General features: G+C 34.6%; 1 pseudogene; it reads right to left on the bottom strand.

Moving 5' to 3' along the window:
• Window positions 1-7257: 7257 nt before the first annotated feature.
• Window positions 7258-8331, bottom strand: LOC781000 (endoplasmic reticulum resident protein 44-like; annotated as a pseudogene).
• Window positions 8332-9419: the final 1088 nt, after the last annotated feature.

The following is a 9419-nucleotide window of genomic DNA, read 5'->3' as shown; positions in this document are numbered from 1 at the left end:
CTAGAATTGAGCTTCCTCCCTAAAGCTACATGCCCCTCCCCACCCCCACAAAAAAAAAAAAAAAAAACATGTCCTTTATGTGAAACAGAGAACCACAAAACTCTACCTAGGAGCCAATGGAAGAAGCAGAATAGCTTGTCATACTCTTGTCAGTATGGGTAAAGAAAAGAGCCAGTTGCAAGAATGGGTTCCCAAATCTGCATTATCCATGGAAGTGAGACTCAAATTCATGGTACTTGCATGGTTCAGGAAACTGAAGCAAGAAATAAAAAAATATGTTTGAAGCAAGAAGATTCTATAGGGATCTGAAAAAAAGGGCCAAATTGACCTACAGGATTTCATCTGCTACCAAAGGGTCTAGGATACCTACTAAAATAACTTCCTCTGAAGACTAGTTCACATTCAAGACTTACAAGAAAACAAAACACTGTGAATGAGATTTTGGACTCAAGACTAGAAATAATTCAGCATTTAAAATGTATTTAATTTAAGCTCTTTTTGAAATTATTTTGTTAAAAGAGAGAAAATGAATAAGAATAAGTGGATTTACAAATGATCCAAATAAAAACTTCCAAATTTGGAAAATATAACCATTGAAATTGAAAAAACTCAACATATGAAACAATATATTAGAAATCATTGAAAAGAGTTAAATGAATTGGAAGATAAAGCTGAAGACATCACTGAAAATGCAGCACAAAGAGATAAAAAGAACATATGAAAGTGAAGTGAAGAGACATGAAAGATAGCATGAGAATAGCCAACACTTAGCCACCGGGAGTTCTAGAACCGACAGTGTAGATGCAATCTTCAAGATAATATTTGCCCCAAATTTCAGAACTGAGAAAAGTGAGTGTCCCCAGATTCAAGCAGCATATATAATGTAACTGAATCCCTAGAAGGTTATGTTACAACAAAATCACAACTAGATAGACTGTAGTGAAATTGCAGCCACAGACAAAAGATAGATTAATTGCAAAGGAAGGAAAGCCACAGTGCAGTGTATTTCAACTGTATCTCAATAAAAATGGAAGGGAAAAAACAAAGAATGCCACAGTTGCTGTAGATATTGAATCACCAATAAGAGATGTCAGAAAAAATAATATATTCATAGTGCTGAAGGAAAATAACAATCTAATAAGCTCTACACAGCTAAGCTCTCATCTTGGAGGAGCATAAAATACTTTTACAGGCATATAAATTCTGAGTTTATTACTCACAGACCATCACTAACAGAACTACTAAATGACACATTATCACAAAAAGGAAATAAAACTAGAGGGGAAGTTTTAGTTACAAAAATCACTGTAAACATATAAAGTGCTAAACAATATACTTAAATAATATTACATCTACTACTATTATGTGGTCTTCCCTGGTGACTCAGAGGCTAAAGCGTCTGCCTGCAATGCAGGAGACCTGGGTTTGATCCCTGGGTCGGGAAGTTCCCCTGGAGAAGGAAATGGCAACCCACTCCAGTACTCTTGCCTGGAGAATCCCATGGACAGAGGAGCCTGGTGGGCTACAGTCCATGGGGTCACAAAGAGTCAGGCACAACCTTATTTACTTACTTACTACTATTATATAATACTTATACAGCACTTGCTAGGAGCCAAATATTATATTTAGCACTTCACAAGAATCTTTAGAGATAGGTGCTGATATAATCCTATTTTATAAAGGAGAAAACTGAGACTCAGGGAGGATAAGTGACATGTTCACTGTCTCATAGCTAATAAGTGGCAAAGTCTGGCTACAGAATCTGTGCCCATAAACCTGTTTGCTGTATTGCCTCTCTAATAAATTACTAATAAAAATGGTAAACATAAAATGAAACTAAAAATCTAAACAATGGTAACATAGAAGATGGAACATGTGAGCTCAGAATTAAAACATTCTAGGGGCTTCTCTCGGAGAAAGCAATGGCACCCTACTCCAGTACTCTTGCCTGGAAAATCCCATGGAAGGAGGTGCCTGGTGGGCTGCAGTTCATGGGGTCGCTACGAGTCAGACACGACTGAGTGACTACACTTTCACTTTTCACTTTCATGCATTGGAGAAGGAAATGACAACCCACTCCAGTGTTCTTGCCTGGAGAATCCCAGGGATGCGGGAGCCTGGTGGGCTGCCGTCTATGGGGTTGCACAGAGTCAGACACGACTGAAGCGACTTAGCAGCAGCAGCAGCAGCAGGGGCTTCTCTGGTGGTCTCCTGGTTAAGAATCTGCCTTGCAATGCAGCGGACAGGTTTAATCCTTGGTCCAGGAGGATCCCACATGCCATGGAGCATCTAAGCCTGTGGGCCACAACTATTGAAGCCTGCATGCCTTAGAGCCCATGCTCCTCAAGAAGAGAAGTCACCACAATGAGAAGCCCATGCACTACAACTAGACATTAGCCCCGGCTCGCCACAACTAGAGAAAGTCTGCATGCAGCAACCAAGACCCAGCACAGCCAAAAATAAAGAAAGAAAGAAATCTTTAAAAAAAAAAAAAAAAGGAATTAAAGTACCCTAAAAGCATTTTATTTTTTAGGAGGAGAGAAATACAGATTAAATTTAATCTGTATTAAGTATAAAGATAAAACCATCAAAAGAATAGAAACAAAATGTGTATCAAACCAAGAGAGGGGAGAAAAGGAATAAGGAATCCTTAATTACTCCAATGAGTAAGTAAATGAGAAAAAAATACAAGTAATTCACCACAAAGGCCAATTCAATCAGTTCCAAGAATACAATGCCATATAGACTTCTTTCTTTAACCACAACTAATGCAATTAGAAGTCAATAATTATAGCAAAAATGTGGACTCTAAAGAACTTAAAAATGAAATATGGATTAAAGAAGAGATCATGATGGATACAGTATTTGCAATAAACAGCACTGAAAGGAATACTTATAGAAATTGTGGGATTTGGTTTAAGGGGAGTATTTGGGGGAAATTTTATAGTTTTAAATACATATTTAGAAAATAGAAAAAAATTAAAATTAATGAGGTAAAAGTTCAAATAAAGAGTAAAGAAAAATAACTAAGCAGTACTAAAGCAGAAAGAAAAGAAAGATAATAATAAAAATCAAAAAGAAACATTAATAAAAACAACAGAAATGATCAACAACATGAGAAGTTGGTTCTCTACAGACAAATAAATATTGGAGGACATTACTATAGATTTTATAGAAATTTAAAGATAATAAAATAATACTGTGAACAGTGAGTGTAGGCCAATACATTTGGAAATGTAGATAGAATGAATAATTTCCTTTAAAAGTGTACTTAAATCAATCAAGAAGAATATCACAGTAAAAGTACTAGAGAAATTCAATAGTAGCAAAAAAAGAAAAAACTAACCACTAAGCCAAGGAATTTTCGGGACTATTTTCCAAAACAAACTTTAAAGGAAAAAATAAAATAATATGTATGTATTTATTATATTTTTAAACAACTTTACTAAGGCATAATTGAAATTCAAAAAACTGCATATATTTAATGTTTACAATTTGATGAGTTTGGACATAAACATATACTTGTGAAACCATCACCACAAATGAGGTAATAAACATACATAACCTTCAAAAGTTTTCTCTTACCCCATTTTGTTTGCCTGTTTGTTTGGTAAGAGTACTTAACATGAGATCTACCCCCTTAACAAATTTTTTAAGTGCACAGAACTATTAACTGTAGGCACAGTGTTATAGACAGCTTTCTAGAACTTACTCATCATACAAAACTAAAACTTTAAGCCATCCCTACTTCTTCTTTCCAACCCTTTGCAACCACCATTCCACTATCTGCTTCTATGAGCTTGACTATTTTAGATATCTTATATAAATGGGATCACACAGTATTTGTTTTTATGTGTCGGTTTATTTTACTTAGTATAATATCCTGAAGGTTGGTCCATGTTGTTGTATGAGATGGATTTCTTTTTTCCTTTTTAAAGGCCAAATAATAATATTCCATTGTGTGTAATACCACACTTTCTTTATCCATTCACATGTCAATAGACATTTTTGTTGTTTCCATATATTGGCTATTTTAAATAATGCTGTGATGAACATGGGAGTGCAGCTATCTCTTCAAGATTCAGCTTTCATTTCCTTTGGATATGTATCCAGAAGTTGGATTACTGGATCATTCATTCCCACCAACACTTTTCTTGACATCCTCACTGACATTTAACTTTCATCTTTTTTTAAACATCTGTCTTCCCTCCCTACCACATCACTCATTGTAAGCTCCACAATATCTTTTGTCTTTTTGAAAATAGCTATTCTAACAGGTGCTATGTGATAGCTCACTGTGGTTTTTATTTTGATTTTTCTCATGACTAGTGATGTTGAGCATCTTTTTATATAAGTGTTGGCCATCTGTATGCCTTTTTTGGAAAAATGTCCATTCAGGACCTTTACCATTTTTAAATCAGGTTATTTTGGTTTTTTTATGTACTCCCACTTGTCAATTTTTGCTTTGGTTGCCTGTGCATCATACCCAAGAAGTCATTGCCAAAATCAATGTCAGGGGGGTTTTCCCCAGTGTTTTCTTCTAGGAGTTTTGTAGTTTCAGGTCTCATGCTTAAGTCTTTAATACATTTTTAGTTGATTTTTGTATATGGAGTAAGGAAAGGGTCCAATTTCATCCTTTTGTATGAAATGCAGATATACAGCTTTCCAAACTTTCCTGTTTGTTGAAGAGACTTTTATTTATTGTAGATTCTTGGCACTCTTGTTGAAGATCGGTTGACCATGACTTTATTGGGTCAATTCAGGGCCCTCTATTCTGTTTCTGGAGAAGGAAATGGCAACCCACTCCAGTGTTCTTGCCTGGAGAATCCCAGGGACAGAGGAGCCTGGTGGGCTGCCATGTCTGGGGTTGCACAGAGTCAGACACGACTGAAGTGACTTAGCAGCAGCAGCAGCAGCAGCTATTCTGTTCCATTAGTCTATATGCCTGTCTTTATCCCATTACTATACTGTTTTAAATACTGTAGCTTTGTAATGTGTTTTGAAACCAGGAAGGTATAATGTCTCCAGCTTTGTTCCTTTTCAAGATTGCTTTGTTATTTGGGGTCTTTTGTGGGTTCCATATGAATTTTTCAATTGTTTTCCTCATTTTGTAAAAAAAAAATGCCATTGGGATTTTGATGAGGATAACATTTAATTTGTAGGTCAATTTGAATACTATGGACGTTTTAACAATATTGAGTCTTCCAGTTCATGAACATGGGATGTCTTTCCATTTATTTGTGTCTTCTTTAATTTCTTTCATCAATATTTTATAGCTTTTAGTATATGGCTTTTACCTTCTTGCTGAAGGCTATTCCTAAGTATTTTATTCTTTTTGCTATTGTAAGTTATTTTATTTTCAAATAACTTTTTGCTAGATTATAGAAATGCAACTGATTTTTTTATGTTGAATCTGTATTTTTCAGATTTACTGAATACATTTATTTGTTCTAACAGCTTCTTTGTGAATCTTTTCTACATATAAATAGTTTTCTATACATAAAATCATGCCATCTGCAAACAACTATTTAGCTTCTTTTTTTCTGATTAGGATGACTTTTATATCTTTTTCTTGCCTAATTTCTCTGGCTAGGACCCCAGTACTTGAATAAAGTGGTAAGAGTAGGCATGCTTGTCTTGTTTCTGGTCTTAAAGGAAAGACTTTCAGTTTTTCACCATTGAGTATAGCATTTGCTGTGGACTTTTCCTATATGGCCTTTATTATGTTCAGGTAAATTCCTCCTATCTTCTAAAAACTATTTGAGATAATAGAAAAAGAAGCAATGTCCTCAATTCCTTTATGATCCTATCACAACCTAATTTTCAAAATAAACAAATAAAAAAGTTAAGAACCAAAAAACATAGTAAAATTATAGGCAAATTCAACATAATCTTATAAATGAAAAAGTCTTAAAATGTCTGCCAGATGAATCCAACCAATGAGGTAGTTTTTCTAAAAACTGCATCAGAGGGATTTCCTTGGCAGTCCAGTGGTTAAGATTCTGTGCCCTCAATGCAGAGGCTGGGGGTTCAGTCCCTGGCTGGGGAACTAAAATGTCATGTGGTGTGGCCAAACTTTTTTTAAAAAATTGCATCATGACTAAGTCAAGTTGAATTTGTTCGAGGAATTATAGAAAAAGCAAAGAAAAGATCAAATCATCCCACTGAATTCAGAGAAGTTATTTCAATAAATTGTCCACAAATTCATGATTTAAAAATCCTTAGCAAAATGGGAATAAAAGAAATTTTCTTAGCCTTATAACAGATGTCTACAAAAAACTATAGTGAGCCTCATGCTATGTAGCAAAATGTTAGAAACACTGATATTGAATCAGGAACAAGGAAAAGAAGTTGATTATCTCAATGCATTCACCACTCACTAGAGATCATGACTGATGAAGATAAGAAACAATTAAAATGATTATAAAGGGAAAAATAAAATTTTCATTATTTACAGATGATGTGGTTATATTAGAAAATCCATGAAAATCTAAAGACAAATGACCAAAAATAATATGAGCAAGATTCAAGAATCAAGACAAACAAAAAAAATAAGTAAATGTATCTATAAATAAGGAAAAATAGACAAAATAAACTATAAAATATAAGGGATAAATTACATCAAAAGAGGTACATCACAGTTATATGTAATCTATTATTATATAAACTTTTACAGAATCACTTAAAAGAAGATTTAAATAAAGAAGTAGGCATGGATGGGAAGACACAAAATAATTAAGATGTCAGTTTCCTTCAAAGTAATCTATGAATACATTGCAACCGCAATCAAAACTCCAATAGAAGTTTCCATAGAATTTGACTTACTGATTTAAAAAAAAAAAATCTTCTTTCAGTTTATTCAAAATAAAAATTGAAGATGAGATGTATGAAGGTGAGATGTATGGAAAAAGTAACATGGATATTTACATTACCATATGTAAAACAGATGATCAATGGGAATTTGCTATATGGCTCAGGAAACTCAAACAGGGGCTCTGTGTCAACCTAGAGGGGTGGAATGGGGAAGGAGATGGGAGGGAAGTTCAAGAGGGAGGGGATATGTGTATACCTATGGCTGATTCATGTTGAGGTTTGACAGAAAACAACAAAATTCTGTAAAGCAATTTTCCTTCAATTAAAAAATAAGTTAACTAAAAAACCCCAAATCTTTCAATTTATTCAAAATAAAAACAAACATAGAATTATGAAAATATGATTTTCATAATTGAAAGGCTTGCAAGTTGTTTTTTTAAGTTTTTAAAGCTCATCTCCATCCCTCAATAAAGTATACTTATATTCACTGGGTGCTTTGGAAGGAGCTCTCAGGTGGACTGCTTACTACATCTTGGACTTCCTATCCTGAGGCTGTATCAGTTGGGTCAGGACCATGATGGAATTTTCTGTGTAGTTTTCTAGAATGTAAGTCAAATATGAACTGCTTGAGTTTTTCAGGAATTACTACATTACTGAAGTCTGCAAACACATGCATATGCCTAAAGTTGTCAATAGCTTTCACAGGGCAATCTGTATGTGCGGAAGACAATGTTTAAATGTGTCACCATCAGCGTGTAAAAATTTATTGTACCGTTTTCACTTATTAATTGTTGGCCTACTTCATTCTGGAACATTTCTAAACTTTCTGTATCTTCTTTCATACAGTGGAACCATATCAGAAAAGGCAGTCTTTCCTCTGTCAATCCCTCTCCATTTTCAAATGCTATTTCTCAGACAAGAGGAACACATTTATCTTGAATCCAATTATATATCTCATCAGAATTTGTCATAGATTCCAAGTACAACATATTTGGAGCAGAAAGCCCTGATGGTTTGTAGATTATGTTGTCTCCATTGTATCTTTCTGGTTCTGAAACAACCCCAAATGCAGCTAGCTAGGAAGGCACAATCATCATGCAAAATATTTGCTACTCTTTCAAAAACTCTATAGTTTTCTGAATCTTTTGCTCAAAATATCTAATGATACTTCTTTTGCTGCGGACAAGAGTGGTGATTTCTGCTAAGTCATGAAGTTCTTGAAGGGGTCACTTTTTTGTTGCCTGATGTAATCTGCAAGTTCTTTCTCTTATCACTACCCCTGTATCTTCTCTTCATCATCTTCCCATTATGCAACGATTTGAAGGTTGTGTATTTGCTTATCCTGTATCTCTGTGTTATATCAGCATGCTGATCGCAATCAACTTTGGCAAACACTACTTGATTTGCATTTGTATATTCTTCCTTAACGACATTGGAAGCTTCCTCAAAAATTGTGTGCAACAATCTGCTTTTTTTTTTTTTTTTACCACTTTTTGTTCCATAGAACCATGGAAGCATGCAAGTATTACCTCGTTTGTCTTGGTTTTTGAGACAGACAAGAGCAAAGCTCTAGACTAGCAATATTCCATGGCACTTTCTGACAGTTTTCTTTGGCTCCAATACTTGCATATTTTTCTAAGATGATTTTTTTCCTTCTTTTACATTGTTTTCTTCTTTTTTGTATTACTTTAGTAATGTTCATGTCTACAAACTCAGGTGAATAAAAATTAGGTACATTAAAGTATAATGTTCAAGGTTTCACATAATGAGAAAATCCCAGAATTAGAGGAATCAGAGATCTTGATCACAATATCATCATGGGAATCAAAGCAGTTAGAATTGCATTGTAATATTTACGAGAACTGAACCAAGACCTGAGATCCATGGCATTATATAAGAAACTTCTCCAAAGTCCCATTTTTGTCCCTCTCCTCTTGAGTGGAGTAATTGGAAGGCTACTGAGAATCCACTAAAGACCATGATTTTATTTTGGCTAAGATAATAAAGAGCCATCCTAATGGAAACTGGCCAAGGGCTTTGCCAGTTTCTTTAGGGCCAGTTCTGACATCTGGCCATGTCAGCATGTCACACAATAAGACTCCTTAAAAATATAAAACCAAAAAAGAAGGTAACCAATTCATAATAAAGATTTATTAAGTTATTGAAGGGAACAAGCTACCTTATTCATTCCACTTAACACTGAAAATTTAACATCAGTTTAACATTTCAAGGCTCTATTCTCCTCTTCCTTCAAGAAGACTTCTCTGATTCTGCCAATGAGAAGAAATTTTCCTCTTTTCAGAAATCTACAGCTGTACTTCTCATATTTAATGGGCATATATGAATCAGCCAGGTACACTGCTAAAGTGCCAGTTCTCAATCAGTAGGCCTAAGGTGAGGACACTGGAAGAAGCAAGATCTACAACCCACTTCTACAAATACCTTAAGGGCACCAATCACTCTCACTTTGGAATTCTAATTATTTACACATATACCTTCTCCCCCCTCCACTGAATTATAAATTCCTTGGAAGTATGACTATTGTTGTTGTTTAGTTTCTAAGTCATGTCGGATTCTTTCACAATCTCATGGACTGTAGCCCGCCA

Source organism: Bos taurus, unplaced genomic scaffold (genome assembly GCF_002263795.3).
Source record: "Bos taurus isolate L1 Dominette 01449 registration number 42190680 breed Hereford unplaced genomic scaffold, ARS-UCD2.0 Super-Scaffold_1723_ScbfJmS_2085, whole genome shotgun sequence".
Classification (NCBI taxonomy): Eukaryota; Metazoa; Chordata; class Mammalia; order Artiodactyla; family Bovidae; genus Bos; species Bos taurus.
The sequence above is the reverse complement of the archived record's forward strand: the minus strand, read 5'-3'. Positions and strand labels throughout refer to the sequence as shown.